Here is a 16,560-nt window from a genome sequence, read left to right as displayed (position 1 = left end):
GCCCACCAAGGCTTCCTTCCCTGTCACCCCTTCTTTAAAGCCCTTTCTCATCTCAGTCGTGGTTTTCGAGCCAACATACATGTGGGGTGTGTGTGTTTGTGTGTATGTGTGTGTTTCATCACAGAGCTAGTGGTATCTCCTTTGCACTTCATTATCACTGAATTTGAGGCAGAAGTGCGAGGAAAAGAACATAGACTTTGGAGCTAGATGGTCTTGAAGTGGAACCAACAGTCTGACACTTAAATGCTAGGTGAGTGTGTCCAAGTGACTTACCCATCCTTGAATTTCAACTGTTCCATCTGAAAAGTGGCCTCTAAGGCCTTCCCCATAGAGCTATTTAATGAAATGGTGTCATTAATTTCCTGCCACAGAGCTTAGCATCCAGAGGATTTTTTAAAAATAACTACCACTTCTTTTCTTTGACCTGAGTATGACCGGCCACCCCCACTACACTCTCAGCTGCATGAAGTCAGGAGCAAGTTCATAGTCATCATTACATTTCCACAGATCCTGGAGTGGTGTTTGGCACATAGCAGATAGTAGTACATACCTAGTTTCTGGAGCGGTCCTGTCTTCCCTACAGCTGGTGTGTCTGGGGTCCATGACATTCCTTGGGAGCCTCTACAGCCTGAGCTCAATAATGCTCACCTGGTGAAGGAGCTGGGATGAAATCAGAGACTGCTGTGGGACTGTAGAGGCTTTGCACCTAAAGAGCTTGAACAGGAAGCAGGTTCTCTCCCCTTTTGGTAATACGCAGTACCCCGCTCACAGAATCTGAAGGACCATGACCAGCAGTCGAAGGGAAACCTTCCTCTTGTGGCATCTGGGTTTGTGTGAAGCATTTCCTTCAGGGTTGAAGGTGAGACTGTTGCTGATGACCAGCGAGGACCGTTGAGGTCACACAGTGTGAGGAATGATCTAGGCTTTGGGACCAGGCAGGCCTGGGCTCACCCGAGATGGCTTCATGTGTAATTAGTTACTTAACCCCCCAGCCTCATTTATTGCTCCGTGTGCTGTAGATTTCCCTCCTGCTGACCACCCGGGACCATTATGAAACAACAAGGGATCATTCGAGTGGGGGAACTTTTGTGATCTGGCCGTCTTTGTGCTGGCCCTCAACAAAGATTTCCACGGATACATGCTCTGGAAACTTTGCTTGGTAAAGCTCCCCGTGGATAAATGAAGGCCTTCAAATGGGCAGGAAATAATTTAATTTCCATGAAAGTTAATTGAGATCTGTGTTTTCCAAAGGTTAATGGTCTGGTGAGAGATGTCCTGAGTCCAGCTAATGTGATGACCTACTTGTTTTTTTCAGGTACCAGTTATTGAACAGAAGTCCCATCTGTCACTGTTAACCTGTTTGCACAGTAGCCTCTCCGGTCCCACCCACCAAGTCTCCATGGCTACTAGAGGGAAGAAGGCCATCCCATTGAAAGACATGAAATGCTGAGGAGTAGAAGGCAGCTTGGTTTCAGTTATTTCTAGATTCTATTAAGCAGCCTGACCAGTGTTGGCCTAGGGCTACCCTGTGCCAGGGACAGGCTAGACACAGGCTGGAGAAAAAGAAGCCGTGACCTCCATGCTCAGAAGGCTCTCCTTTTTATTGGTCATGGGGAGGAGACTGGAAAGAAAGTGCAAATGTCGATGTATATTACAAGGGCAGCCACGATTCTTTGTAAAATATGCAGGAAGTGAGGCTGGTCCATCGTTTAGGGCAATTCATGCTACTTTAGGGTCTTTAATGATTTCTGACAGCCCAAGAGCAAGTACAAATCCTGTATTATAAAATCATAGGAGACAGGGAAATCAGCCACCCCTTACCCCAGACTTGCTTTATTCTGTTTTATTTATTATCTTCATCCCACTTATCATGATTCAAAATTATATTATTTTTTCTCTCTCTGCATGCACACCCACACATGCTCACAAATTGTCATGTGCACATACATGGGCTCATATATGCACAGTGCATGTGGAGAGGCAGCCTCTTGACACTTCAGTCAATAAATGAGGGCTTTGAGGAGAAGATGGGTACAGAATGCATGAAATGAGGTTTAGGAGACCCAGATAAAATAGTTTCAGTTGTCAATTATATGATATAAACTAATTGCCTCATGCAGAACAATGATAATCTTAGTGAATATAGAACAGAAATTTTAAGAAAGCTGGTAACTTGTTAAAGCCGGTTCTAGAAATATGTCTGGAACATGGTATGTGTGCAGTGGTTATCTGTTGAGTTAATTAATTGATTAATTAACTATTACACTGAGTTCTCAAGCTCCTGTAGCTGACCTATCCAAATACTTCCCCCAAAATATTTCAAAAGCTAGTATCTTTGTGAGAGAAAAAGCATCCAACCTTATAGGATTCTTCACTTTTTTTCATTTGAAGTGGGGGACATGCCAGCTTCATTTCCACGCATAGTTAATTTTCATTGATTGTGAACCTATTTTCCATTACAACATTGAGTACAGTTCTAATGTTGGCTAATTCCAACACCTGTGTCATCTGGGGGTCTGTCTCCATTGATTCTTTTTAAAGAATGGGTCACATTTTCCTATTTTCTGTCCTGTTAACCTGATTCTGGACTCTCTCCTGGATATTGTGAATGTTGCGTTGTGGAGACTCCGGCTTCTATAACATTCTTCTGATGCATGTTTTGTTGTTGACGTTCCTGTTGTCCTCTTAGCTTCTCTGTTGGAATGAGCAACTGACTTGCTTCACCTCAAACTGCAATCTCTGCCTTTTGGGCAGCAATTCAAATCTCGGTTTGTTATTTCATCTTTGATCTGGCTACCTTGGAGTCTGCCCCATACGTGCTTGGCGTGGGGGTCAGCCAGGGATTTGGACAGGATGTGTATTATACACACTGCGTGGTTCTGTTCTCTGCTTCTTTCCTTTGTAGGTTTCCGCCTCACTGTACAGAGGTTGAAGTTTTCCCAAATTCTTTCTTCTGGTCTTTGGGGCCAAGAAGACTCCAGTCTTTTTTTTTGTTATTTTAAGATTTTATTTATTTATTCATGAGAGACATAGAGAGAGAGAGAGGCAGAGCCAAAGGCAGAGGGAGAAGCAGACTCCATGCAGGGAGCCCGATGTGGGACTCGATCCCGGGACTCCAGGATCACACCCTGGACCGGAGGCAGACACCCAACCACTGAGCCACCCAGGCATCCCAAGACTCTAGTCTATTATAGGGATGGTGCCCTGCCCTTGTGTTCAAAGCCATATAAATAGCAAACAGTTGTGTAATAATAGGAGTGCTCATTGCCCTTGATTTGTAGATTTAGGAGGGAGGTAGCTGGTGTTTGGAAGGCATGGAAATTCTCTTTCTCTTTTCTGTCTTCTGCTGTGTTTTCCAACTCTACCCCACATTCTTGCTAAGGAAGCAGAGGGCGTCCACAGGACCCTGGCCCTCAACTGGGTGGTGCAGTGCCACCTCCTAGACGAGAGACATGGAATTCTAGGAGCCCCCTTGAGTAATAATCATCAAAAGATGTTATAATAAAACTTTGCATTTAAATTGCCTCTTATTCTTAGGATGTCAAAGTGCTTAACAAACATGAATTGCTAGAAACCTTTTAGATTAATTAAAATGAGCAGATTTCCCAGACAAAGAAGGTGACTGTTTTTGTACTTTCAGGTGTTTTTTTTTCTTTGACATGTGAGTGAATTAAAGCACAGATAAATTCTTTCTTCAGACCAAGATGTTCTGAGAACAGGTGAATTCAGCGTGAGCACAGCAACTGTACTGCCCAATTTCATTGCTCCTTAGAATAACAATGATGATATCAGGGATTCATGAATACTGTGCTTGGGTGAGAGTATTTGTACGGCCACTTCCCGAATGGCATCCTGCCTTGCACTTGGTTTGCATCATTTTCCTCCTAGTACTCCTGTGAGGTAGATCTTACCTTTTAGGCTGCTGTGAGGTGGGTCTTATCTTTGCTTTGCAGCCCAGGAAACGGAGGCAGTTAAACTGTGGTCCTCCAGCTAGGAAGCTTCAGAGCTGGAATTTTAACTCAGGTTTGGCTGATTCTTAGATTCTTCCGGTAGTCTTCTCTGTATTTTTTTATATTCCTATGAAGACTCCCACATTCTTCTCTGCCAATATCATTACCAAATATTACGTTCTCCGCCCCCCCCCCCCGTTTCTAAACTCCTGAGGAACATAACACATTCTTGGCAGAAATGGCAGTTCATCACAGACCCCCTGACTGGGAACGGGGCTTTGGTCCTGGCAGTTAGAGGACATAAGGGCAGAGTGTTCGTCGAGGTCAGATGGGAGGCCGGGCAAAAATAAAGCTAAGACATTTGGACTTTTTTCTGTTTTCTATATCATTCCATTTGCCAGCTTTAATATTCAGCACTCAGTGGTCCAAAGGCAAGGGGAAGGAGATTTCCATTCTCTGGAGCATATCCAGTGAGCAGACCCTGTAGCAAACAGGTTGCCAAATGATATTCTCACAAAAACCCTTCTTGCAAAAACCCTCATCTCTGTTTTACAGAGCAAGAAACTAAGACTTGGAAGGATTAAAGGATTTTTCCAAGGTTGCATAGCCCTTAAATATGTCAACAGCTTGCTTAACTTCAAGTCAGTTCCCTGCCCTTCTTACACCATTTAAAAAGTCACATTCTGATCAGATCTGATGGCCAAATCCATCCGAGTCGATTATGCCACCTGTGTTGACATGCTGTGTAAGGATTTTCTGTTCAGGGTGGACACACAGTTGCCACGTTCACATTCGGAGACCGTTCTGATTTTCCATCCTGGCTATACCAGCGAAATCCAAGCACGCGCTACCCATTATACCCATACCAGCCTCGGCATGCTTATGTTTTCAGGCAGCTTTGCCCAGGGATAAATCCAGTGGTGTGCCTTTGCTGTTTCATTTTCCTTTTGTTTGTAGAATTGTTTATGAAGCTCAAATCAGGTCTTTGATGCAGGTTGCTGTGCTGGGAACACAGAACAGACATCCATGCGTTTCACAGAAGGCCAGACTCAGGACATGGTGTTCACTGCCCAAACCAGCAGGTGCCCTCATCCCTGCTGTCCAGCTCCAATGAATACATTTTGACAAGTATTTCTGTGGAGTGAGCCATCTCTCCACGATGCACTGCCATCACTCCCCTGATTTCACACTCACGACACATCATGGGAAGGACCGTGCGGGGGGTTTTCCAGGGAAATGAAAAATGTGCCCATTAAAGTGTAATCTTTCCAACCACTCCAGATACACCTTCCTGCCATGTCATACCCAATGAACTTCTCTTCTTGTGGATCCATCCAAAGTTATCTTATCATCTGATTACCAGGGACACCGCTTTGTTCTGTGTTTACCCTCTCCAGGGCCCAATGGCCACATCTATGACAAACCTGGAAGTAAATGCTCCCTGCATGTCATGTTGTATGAAGGTGGAGGACTCCGGCCGCACCCTTTAGGGGCACTGTCGTCGTTACAAAGTTGAGACTGTTCCAGCCCTGTCAGGCCAGTAGGGCACACAGCTTGTCACAGAAGCTGTGGTTGTGAGGCCTTCAGGAAATGTGGGATGTTAGGAGGTCAGAATATCTCTGGGCAACACAGCAGTGGTAACAAGATGGTTTGGGAATATCTGCTGAATCCAGACCCGCAGCCTTCAGCCGATGACGGCATGGCTTACTTCTTGCAGTTCCACTGGGGATCAGCTTTGAAGTTTCCCCTTGTTTTTAAACAAAGGAGCCACAGGACCAAAACTACAATTTAGAAAGATTGTTTTGAGAGCAGACCAGAGGGCCATTGGTGGCCTTCCAATAAGTGTTTTGATTTGTTTGTGTGATTTATTTATTTATCAGAGAAAATTGAGGTAGTGTAGTTGAGGAGACAGGGAAACTTCCAGAACTGTATTCGTAAACTGTTTTTTGGATATTGTTACTGTATTTGGTAAATAATATTTAGTACAGTAATGTCATTGTATTTTAATAAGTAATCTAATGGTATTACTGCCATATTTGAATACAGGGGTGATGCAGCATGGTAAAACAGCACACCTGTAAAACGAAGGTAATACTCTCAGCTTGCTGTGTGGTTAGGGGGCATCTGTGGGATGCCAAGCATGGAGCCTCACACATGGCTTCTGGCAGACTTGGAAGAGGAGGTGTTCCGGGGAGAAGACGGGGATGTTCCAGGAGCCTCGTGGTCAGAGGCAGGCAGTGCGATTGCTCAGGGCTTGTCCTGGAGCTGAGAGGGCCCCATTATGCCTGGTGCCACCATTCAGGAGTTACATGATACAGGTACAGGCCCTCACCTACTTGAACCATGCATTTTTCATTATTACCTCTGAGAACCAGATTTGGTTGGGGTCCCCAATTCATACATAGAGGACAGGTTCAGAGATAATTAGCTCCCCAACCACTATGCGGTGTGCTAAGGTGATAATGGACAGCAAACGTCATAGCCACCTTGGGGAGAGTTTTAAATGTTATTTCCAGAAGGAACTATAGCATGGAGTCACTCGGATGACCATTCTTCATGTTGTGACCTACTGAGACAGGGCAAACTTCAAGTTAGCATGGGATTTGGTGTCTAACTCCTCATAATTGGAATCCTAAAGTTCTCTTCTTACTAGCTGGGTTATCAGGGGGGAATAAATTGCTTATATATGCTTCAGCTTCCTCATCTGTAAAATGGGAACACTTTAACATCTACATTAACTTTGAAAAGCGTAGAGCAGAATCACGGACAAGGCAGGCACTCAGTATGTCACTTTTATTTTTTTATTTTTTGTACTTTCCTAATTATTTTTACTCCCAAAGAAAATGAAGGCTCAGAATTGAATAAATCCAAGAGCTTCAGAAACAACATTAGATTCATATTTAGACAGCAATTAATTTTTTCCTTGGGTAAGAAAAATTATACATTTGCTTCTAAAATATGAAGAGTGGTGATTATGATTCATGCACACATGATTCATAGCGAGAGCTGGAGCTAAAACACAGCTAAACTAATAATATTTCGTCCTTGTGACTAAAGCTCGTCTAAGCTTAGAATGTGTGCCCGCCGTTAGAGCAAAGAGTCCCAAGGGCAGCTTTGCTGATGCTTTGATTTGTTGATGGGACACAAGCAGAGAAGGTGTTGCCTCCTCATAGCCCACTTCCCGGGGTGGGGGGGTGCCTCTTCATCCTCTTTACCTGTTGCCCACTCTGCACCTGCTTAGTTTCCAGGTATGATTGGTGTCTGCTAACAATGCCCAGAGCCAGACTTCATCCTCTGCTCTAGATTATTGCAACAGCTCCTAATGGGTGTCCCAACCTTTAATATCTCTGCCCCTCCAGCAAGCCTCTTCTCTCTCTTCTTCCTGAATGGAATGCTTTGAGTATGGGTCACCTGTGCAGCTGAGAAGAAAGGTCACTGACTTGGGCACTTGCCATTTTCTCACATGTGACTCTCAGCCACCTCACCTTGCTGAGTATGAATTTCATTATCTCTGAAAGAGGGATCGCCACTATTTCATAGTCTTTTTTTTAATGAGGATTAAATGTATAAAAATTAGCTTACACAGTTCCTGAAATAAAATAGATAGACAGTAAGTTGTGTTCGCTCTTCAGTGGCTTCTTCATAACTGGAAAAATCAGGCCTAATTTTATTATGGCATTCTGTGTGCGCCTACGAAGACACCTCCCCCACGTGCATCCTCCTCCCTTCCCTGTCTGTGTACAGCACACTATTTCCTGTCTCTTGCGTCGCTGCTCTGACTTTGTACTTCTTCCCATCAGAGTCTCCCAGAGTCTCCCAACTGCTACCCTTCCATTGGTTTTCTTTCCCTCATGCCTTCTGATTTGATACCCAGACTGTTCCAAGAAGATTAGGGTCTTCTGGGGCCCCCTTATCCCCAGCACACTGGAGCAAGCAGTGCCACAGATCTGTACTTCTGTATGCGATTCAGTGGCTGTTCATCAGGAATGCATGTAGTAGTATGGTTCTGAATTGGGTACGGTCACTGACCTTGAGGATTCGTGTTCTGATAGGAGACGAGAAGGCAAAACAAATTCACACCTAAGTGTCCACCAAGGGGAATGAGAGAAACATCAGGATGGGCTGGGGAGGAAGGCTGAAATGGGAGGACACCCTGGTTTGCGGGGCATGATCAAAGACTTGAGGAAAACCATGATAGGAGAGCCTGTAACTGAAGAAAAGAGGCAGTTTTTGCAGACAGCTTGGAGCAGTGGAGACCATGCAGGCTTTGGATCAGAGAGAGGGGGTTTGAATACCAGCAGTTCCTGTACCCGAAAGCTCTTTCACAAGATCTTTGCAAGCTTTGCCCCTTGCCGTGCTCGGGGCTGTGTTCAGAGGTGGTGTCCTGTGAGTCCTTCTCTGCACGCTCTTTCTAAAGGTAGCTGTGACCCTATGCCAACTGCAGTCACTCTTCACATCAGACATCATTGGTGGCTAATATCCTCACCCCCGGGGCTCTTAATTTTTTAGGTATGTACCCCTCCAAAACATGATTTAGGAGTCAGAGATCCCAGCGCCAGCCCCAGGGGATTATTCTGATTGACATTAGCCCAGTATATTGGTCCCCTTCCCTTCCCAGTGCCTGGTTCAGGGAGGAGAGGAGACTCAGTTCTGGATGGAGAGGTACAGAGGGACATTGTGAGGCCCTCAAGGAAGGATTGATTTTTTTTTTTTTCCTCCCAAGAAAGGCACTCTTGGGACTGGTCTCTTCTCTTTCTGATGTTGTGGATGTTAGCCACCCTGCAAACTTAAAGGAATACAGTCTTGGATAAAGCTGTAATTTGAAAGTCAGAGAATGGCAAGATGGGAGAAGCTCAAGCATATCATGATGGAAGTGACCAGGACACATGATGCCCTCTTCCTGTGAATCTTCAGTAATTAAGGAGCACAGGGTGGGGGTAATAATGTTTCTTACATGTCTGTCTTGCTTAAGACAGAGATGGACAAGCTTTTTCTGTAAAGGGCTAGATAGGAAATATTTTATGACTTGCAGGCCATGTGACCACCTGTGACAAGCACCTGATGCTTAAACCTAGCCATAAAGACAATGTAAGCCAATAGAACTTTTTTTTTTTTTTTTTTTTTTTTTTAACCAGGATGGGTACCAGCCCAGGCCCACGGGCCACGGTCTACGGACCACTGGTTGCAGCCACTGAGTAAGGATTGTCTGTTTCTTGCAGGTGGAACTGTGTCCACTAGCACATTTTCACTCCTTTTACCCTGATTCATCTAATGAAGAGCCGCATTACAGGAAACTCATTATTTACCTCTTTGATGATTTAGTTCCTCTGTTACTGGAATGTTAAGTTCCAATGTGGTAGGGGCACATTTTTCTCTCATTCTGGCACGTGGCATGGAAGAGCTCTGCGGATGTGTGAGGGAGCACGTGAAGGAGTGAATGACCTTGGGTGAGCTCATCCATTAATCTCTTCAAATTTCAGTTTGAGTTGGATTTTGCCAATTTCCAAAGGCTTAATGATAATATTAGGTAGAGGTGACTGTAAATCCTGTGTGTACCTGTTGTGTCCACATTGTTACCCAAAGAAGCCCCTCCCCCTCTCACGGAAAGTATCCTGAATTAGATGATCAGTTATATGGTCACTCTACAAATAGCAGCTGTTCATAGAGACTTGTGTGGGGGACAAGGGGTGAAGCTCATTTTAGGCATACTTTTATTTACTCCCTTATGTAAGTGTATGAGATTGGCTGCTATTATTTCCATTTCTGAGGTGCGGGATGCAGGCCTCAGAGAGGTAAGATAACTTGTCCTTGGACACACAGCAGAATGCACAGATGAGATGAGCATGGTCCTAACCAGTACAATCCAGTAGAGGCATTTCCAGAGGTACCTGTAAAGATAACTATAAAGCTACCTCCTGTCCCATGCTGCCTGCCATTTTGCAAGGTGTCCCTCCCACTCCCCCATCTTTCTCCTCTCTTGCAATCTGGGCCAACCCTCTCCCCTGGCCTGACATACAGGATGTGGCTGAGGTGCTGCTGTTTACCTTCCAAGCCTGGACCCAAAGAGACCAGCAGCTTCCACCCTCACCTTCTGGAATGTTCTCTTTTGGAGACGGGCACCAAGTCAAATCTTGACTGCCCAGCAGGAGAGAAGAGGCTGAGTCCAGAGGGGCCAGGCACCATTTTGCACCTTCCAGCCTCAATGGAGAGCTCCCAGGCTGGGTGTGGAGTCACAGCTGAGCTCTGCTCAGATGCCTGATCCACTGAATTGGGAGCAAACAAAACCCTCATGTCTCTCAGTTAGTGAGCTCCGGGGTGATGTTACACGTCAGTAGATGCCGAGAACACATGCCGAATGTCCTTGCAGAGTGCTTCTGAGCGTTAGAGGTGGTGTATGTCCAGAGTCTGAGTGGGCGGTGGCTCACAAGTGACCCATAAATAGTGGCTGCTCTCATGGGTGCAGATGGAAGTGGAAACCCCAGGGGCCAAGGCAGGTGCATGAGGACGAGCGGCACTGGGCGAAGGTGGGGCAGCTACGGCTCTGAAAGGGATTGGGTGCAGGAGTGAAAAATGCTCACTGCATTTGCAATCTGTGTAAGCTTTCCTGTCTGGGAAGTGCTGCCTCAGCTGAATCCCTTGCTTCTCGTGCCGTGGGTACGAAGTTACAGTCGTGTAAGACGAATACGTTCTAGAGATGTGCTGCACGGCGTCGTGCCTGTTGTTAGCAGTATATATCCTGCCAATTTAGAAACTTGAGAGGGTCGATCTCACATTCAGCGCTCTTACCACAACTTCAAAAAAACGTACAAAGTACATCCACAAAGTACTGGGAGGAAAAAAATAATAGAGGATAACAAATCAAACCTGCAAGGCTGGGGCCCAAGCCCCAGTGTTGTCCCTTGCTGGCTCTCTCTGTCCTGGAATTGATCTTCTCAGACCTCAATTTCTTTGTCCCTTGTGCTGCTTGGAGAGGATTCTGAAAGGGGCCTTCCAGATGTAAAAAAAAAAAAAAAAAAAAAAATTCCAGGTCTGATTTTTAAAGTACCTACGAGTGGATTTTCTCTGGTGCTGAGACAGGGTCTTTGATCTCTGCTCTGGGCTAGATGACACCTCTGCGTGTACACCCCGCCTTGTAAACTGGTGTTTTAAGCAGGCTTGATGCAAAACAGTCATGGCTCGGGGATTGCGAAGAGTCACAAACAGAAAGCTGAGCTGCTACAAGCTTCTGGAGGAGGCTGAGGAGGAGGGATGGAGAGCAAATTAGCCTCCCAGAGAGGAAGTCGGAGCTAGTCAGCTTTCTCATTCCTTTGACATCCACAAAGTGCTCTTTCCTTCCTTAGGTGTCAAGAAAGTGACCTTAAGTAGAGGTCATCACATGGGGATTGCACTCACTCAAACACTCCTCCCTACACTTTTCTTCAGTGATGGCAGTGGCCACAAGGCATAATGCCAAGAGGATAACATCCGTTGGCCACCTACAATGGGCCACCCAGGACTTCTAGGACATGGGATTGAAGCATGAATAAGACATGGTCTTGACCTTGTGTTACTCATAGACTATTGTGGGAACACAGGAAAACAGGTTACAGTGCAGTGATATGAGTGCTGATGGTACCGAGATAATTAACTCTGCCTGAGAAAGTCTCCCTGACCTCCAAGGCTGGATCCGGTGCCCCAGTATCCTGTTTTAAGGCTCCCCATACTCCTCACTCATAGCACCTACTGCAGTTAGACATTGCATTTGAGAACAATGCCTGTGAGCCTCCCTCACGCACATAAGCACTGGAAGGATGGGAAGATGGCTTTTTATGCACCGTCGAAGCCTCCGTACCTTGGCTACTGATAACCTAAATCATAGGCCTTTGGGGGCAATGTTTTGAGGGAAATAAGGGAGTAAAAGATCCGAGAAGACTTCTGAGGGAATGAGATATGTGAATTAGGTTTTGAAGGTTGAGTGGAAGCCTGCATCCAACACAGTAGGAACAAAAGTAAACCTGAAAATGTTGACAATTTAAAAGAAAAGTGTGACCCCATTAGCCCTTTGTTACAGAATCAGCAGAGATCCCTGCTAAGACTCATTGACATCTGAATCTTTAAGGGAAGAGGGTTTGTGCAGGCGAGAGCCTGGCATAAAATCATTAAGGTTGATGGTTCTAAGCCTAGGTTCCACTGCTGCTTAGCCCCTGTGAGGTCCAGTTAACACATATTCAAACTGAGGAGAATATTTTCTGTCCTCTTAGGATCAGATAAAGTAACACAGGTTGATTCTTTGACTGCTACAGAGGACATTCTGCACATACATGACTCCAGTCTTATGATTCCTCTGTTGCATAAGAAACAGTGACCTAGGGCAGCCCCGGTGGCTCAGCGGTTTAGCGCTGCCTGTAGCCCAGGGTGTGATCCTGGAGACTTGGGATCGAATCCCACATTGGGCTCCCTGCATGGAGCCTGCTTCTCCCTCTGCCTGTGTCTCTGCTTCTCTCTCTCCTCTCTGTGTATTCTCATGAATAAATAAATAAAACCTTTTTTTTTTTTAAAGAAAGAAACAGTGACCTAGGCACTGACATAGACCTCTGCCTCACTTTCCCTGAATGTAAATGGACAAATCATGATTGTGTTACCTCGAGAGATAGCCTTATGTCTGGATCCACAGTACTGGAAATCTGTCAGTCATTCGTCAGTGACAGGCTGAGGTAGTTTGGGATGGAGCATTCAGCATGACAGCCCACTACAACTAGTTTGAACCCCAGATCTTCTTGTTCCGAATTTTGTAAGAAATATATATTACTCAGTCACCTGGAGACTCTGTGTTCTTATTTGAAAACTGGTATAATAACGCCTAATTTCCTCTGTCCTTATCAACTTGTTTCATACTTTCTTTATTTTAAAACTGTCCAACAATGCATCCATGTTGTTTCAGGGATTGATTGGATTATAAAGTAGTGTGTGTAAAGCATGTATCCCAGAGCTTAACACATGGTTGACACCCAGTAAGTGGGAACTGACTATAATAGTGATACTGTTGTTCTTGGAGGAGTAGACAAAGGATGGGAGTTAAAAAGTGGGAGAGGACTTTGGGTAGGTTTGCATGTGGTAGGCATGGACATTAGAAAAATAGGAATGCTTTGGACAGGTTGATGAGATGGGGATTCCAAAAAACAGAACATTGGAGTCAAGACCAGGTACAGAAACAAAATGGGTTGAGTGTGGAATGAGTAGGAGGTTTATTATAGCAAGAATGAAAGGTGCATCCAGGCAATATAAACTGAAATAGGGGAAATTATCAGAGAATGATATAAAATCTGTTTAAACCCTCTATATTGTACAATTAAATTGACATAGCTGTGTTATAGGATATTAGCAAGTCCAGTTTTAGTAGATACTGCTACATAGTTTTCCAAATCATGGAGCGCATTGGAGTAATGGCGTTGCTGGGATTCACTCATTGCAAGCATGTGTTGTGCCAGTAAGTTGTTGGTACAGATTTTCTAATTTAATTTCATACCCACTTTGTGAAGGTAAATGTTATAATTCTTGTCTAATGGGTCAAGGCTCAGAAGGTTTACCTTGTGTCTTTGAAATGTAGTTTTTGCTTCAGGATAAAACATAATGACTTTTGGAAAAATCAAGGTAAAAGGCATATCTCAACATATCAGTGTTATGGGAAAAGCTTAACATTTTTAATTGAGGGATCCCTGGGTGGCTCAGCAGTTTAGCACCTGCCTTTGGCCCAGGGCATGATCCCGGAGTCCCAGGATCGAGTCCCATATCAGGCTCCCTACAGGAGCAGGAGCCTGCTTTTCTCTCTGCCTATGTCTCTGCCTCTCTCTCTCTCTGTGTCTCTCATGAATAAATAAAATCTTTAAAAAATTAATTGAAATATACATTTATATAATCTCAATAGATGTTTTCAAACTCAAAAACCTAGCTTAACTGGCAGACAATCAAGAAATGACATCATACAAGTTCTGATAAATCCCCATTGTGCTTTTTTCCAATTACTACCCACCACCACTGCCAAGTGTAGGTACAACCTTGACTTCTAGCACCATATACGTTATTAGTTTTGACTGTTTTTGAGCTTTATAGATATGGGGTCAAAAGTATGTGTTCTTGTGTGCTTGGCTTCTTTTGCTCAAACATGATTATGCAGTTCATCCATCTTGCTGTATATGGTAGTGTCTCATTCTCATTGCCATAGAGTGTCCAAAGTATGAATATACCACAGTCCATTCACCCATTCTACTAAGATCTGTGTAATCGCCATTGTTGGAGTATTGTAAAAATGATATGAATGTTCTTTACCTGTTTTTTAATTCATATGTGTATGCATTTCTGTTGGGTGTATTATGGAGAATGAACAGCTGTGTTATAGGGTATTTGCATATTCAGTTTTAGTGGACACTGCTACATAGTTTTCCAAAGCGGTCATCTCAGACTTTCTCTAACAGTACATAACGGTTCCCATTACTGCACCTCCTCACACACTTGGTATTGCCTGCCTTTTTGCTTTTGGCTCTTCTGGTCAGTGTAAAGCCGTATCATCTTATGATTTTAGTTTGCATTAATAAAATGGTAAATGAAATTGAGTATCTCTTCATTTGATTATTGGCCTTTTGGCACAGTATTTTGGTGTATGATTTAAGACTTAAGTTCCTTTCTTGCTGAGCTAACTGTAATGTACTAAAATTATCCAATTCCTGTGAACTCTTGTGGGCATCACCTGAGCCTCATGCCTCTGTGTGATTTCAGCACCAGGGGCAGTGTCTCAAACAGTCCACTGGCCAAAGCTCAGGTAAAGCCCAGGGTCAAAATTGCCTAAGAGGCAAAGTTGGGATGGAAAGCCACGCCTGGCCAATCCTGATGCCAGTCCTGTGTTCTCACCACTTTAAGGAGGATGAACAGGCTTGGTTCACCTTTACTTCACTGTTGCCCCAGAGCCATTCCAAATGGAATGCTCAAATAATCCAATGAGTAGAGTCCTTATGAATAATGGGCATTCTAATATGGCCACTGTTGGGAGCAGACCTCCAAGAGATAAGACTGCATTCTCTCTGAACGGATTTATTAATTCAAGAATGGGCTCCATTCCAACTCTCTCCACAACCACATCTTATTGATAGGGCCTTACTCAGAGTGAGATTTGTCTTCTCAGGGACTATACTTGGTGTTTCCAAGTAAGTACTTGGAGCTAAAATACAGTGCCTAAAAGTATGTGCTTTAGGATCTAGTTCTGCTTCTCATTTACTCTGTTTGAGCTTTGGTTAAATTATTTGCCCTCTCTGAGCCTTTTTCAAACCTATTACTGGAGTAATCTCACCCACTTCAAAGGTCATCATTGTAAGGATCAAGTTGTCCATGAGTATAACATACTCAGGAGAGCTCCTGGCAACTACTTATCGCTCACTAAATGCTAGATCTTATTATTAATGGTAATACTTGGGGGCTTAAAAAAGATAATGATGACCATGTGGTTGGCCCAGCATGGCTTTGGGATGCAGACCAGTTTGTGACAGACCTGTTTTGAAGAGGCAAATCAGTGGAGCAGACTGCGGGTAATTGAGCATTGCAAAGGTTGCATGGTAGCAATGCGTAGAGAGTATACTTTGAAAAACCACCCAAGAAATAATATTTATAAAATAAGTGTGTGTTGGGTGGCTCAGAAAATGTTGTGGCTAAGGGAAGGAAGAGGAGGTTCCCTGGAAGCCTGGGGTGAGAGATGACACTAAGAAAGTACATTGAAGCCAACACAGAGAGGGCTTTGAATGACTGCTATGCCAGAGAGGAGGACTTTAGATTCCAGAAATTCCAGAACCACTGGAGGCACGTGATGAAGGAGTAAGTAGATGTACCTAAGGGGAGCTGAAGGGTGAGAGGAAGTTAAGTTACTGTGTCACTGTCATTAGCAATAGGATTACCCCTGGGGCCATATCCCCTTAATTAGCTTACACTAATGAACTGCTTCTTGTCCTTCTGTCTTTAGCCACTTAGATCATTTATGATCTCCTGCAAAGTCATCTTTGGCTCTGCTTTTTGGGAAGCTTCATGATAAATATAAGGAGGTCGGCATGAATTAGAGAGAACTGGGTCCCAGCTCTGTCTCTGCTGCTACCTTGCAGTGTCCTGGTCTCCCTGGGATTCTGTTCCAAACTCTATATTGAGAGAGCTGGCCTGGAAAGTTACCCACTGGGCAAAGATTCTATGATTAAATCCTTTGTCATTGTCACCACACAGATAGCTAAACTGGGAACCGTAGAGCATTTCAGGAAGGTCAGAGAGGGAACTGCTCCTTACTGGACACCTGCTCTGGGCCAGAGACTGTGTGAGGCCCTTTAGTCATGGTGACATAGCTCACCAATTTAGATTTACAAAAGAGGTAGCTGTGTTTCTCTAGGTGAAGCTTGTGTCTCTTTTAACCTTGAGACCATAGAGAATGACAACAAAATCCAGAATCTCTCCTCACGGTTTGGTGAGGTTGAAGCCAACTTCTTGAACTTGCAGAAAGCCACAATGTTAGATATGGTGGTTGACGGTGAGAGATTGGGTGGTTAGCCCCTGATCATCATCTACCCTTACCAGCATCCTTTGAGTTAATGTCTTCCCATAGGAT

General features: G+C 44.4%; 1 protein-coding gene across 2 annotated transcripts in view; it reads left to right on the top strand.

The window, feature by feature from the left end:
• The window catches only part of FAM135B (family with sequence similarity 135 member B), a 283,971-nt gene that overhangs the window by 44,561 nt on the left and 222,850 nt on the right, over positions 1–16,560 (top strand). The window lies entirely within an intron of this gene.

The sequence above is a fragment of the Canis lupus genome, chromosome 13 (assembly GCF_003254725.2).
Source record: "Canis lupus dingo isolate Sandy chromosome 13, ASM325472v2, whole genome shotgun sequence".
Lineage (NCBI taxonomy): Eukaryota > Metazoa > Chordata > Mammalia > Carnivora > Canidae > Canis > Canis lupus.
The sequence above is the reverse complement of the archived record's forward strand: the minus strand, read 5'-3'. Positions and strand labels throughout refer to the sequence as shown.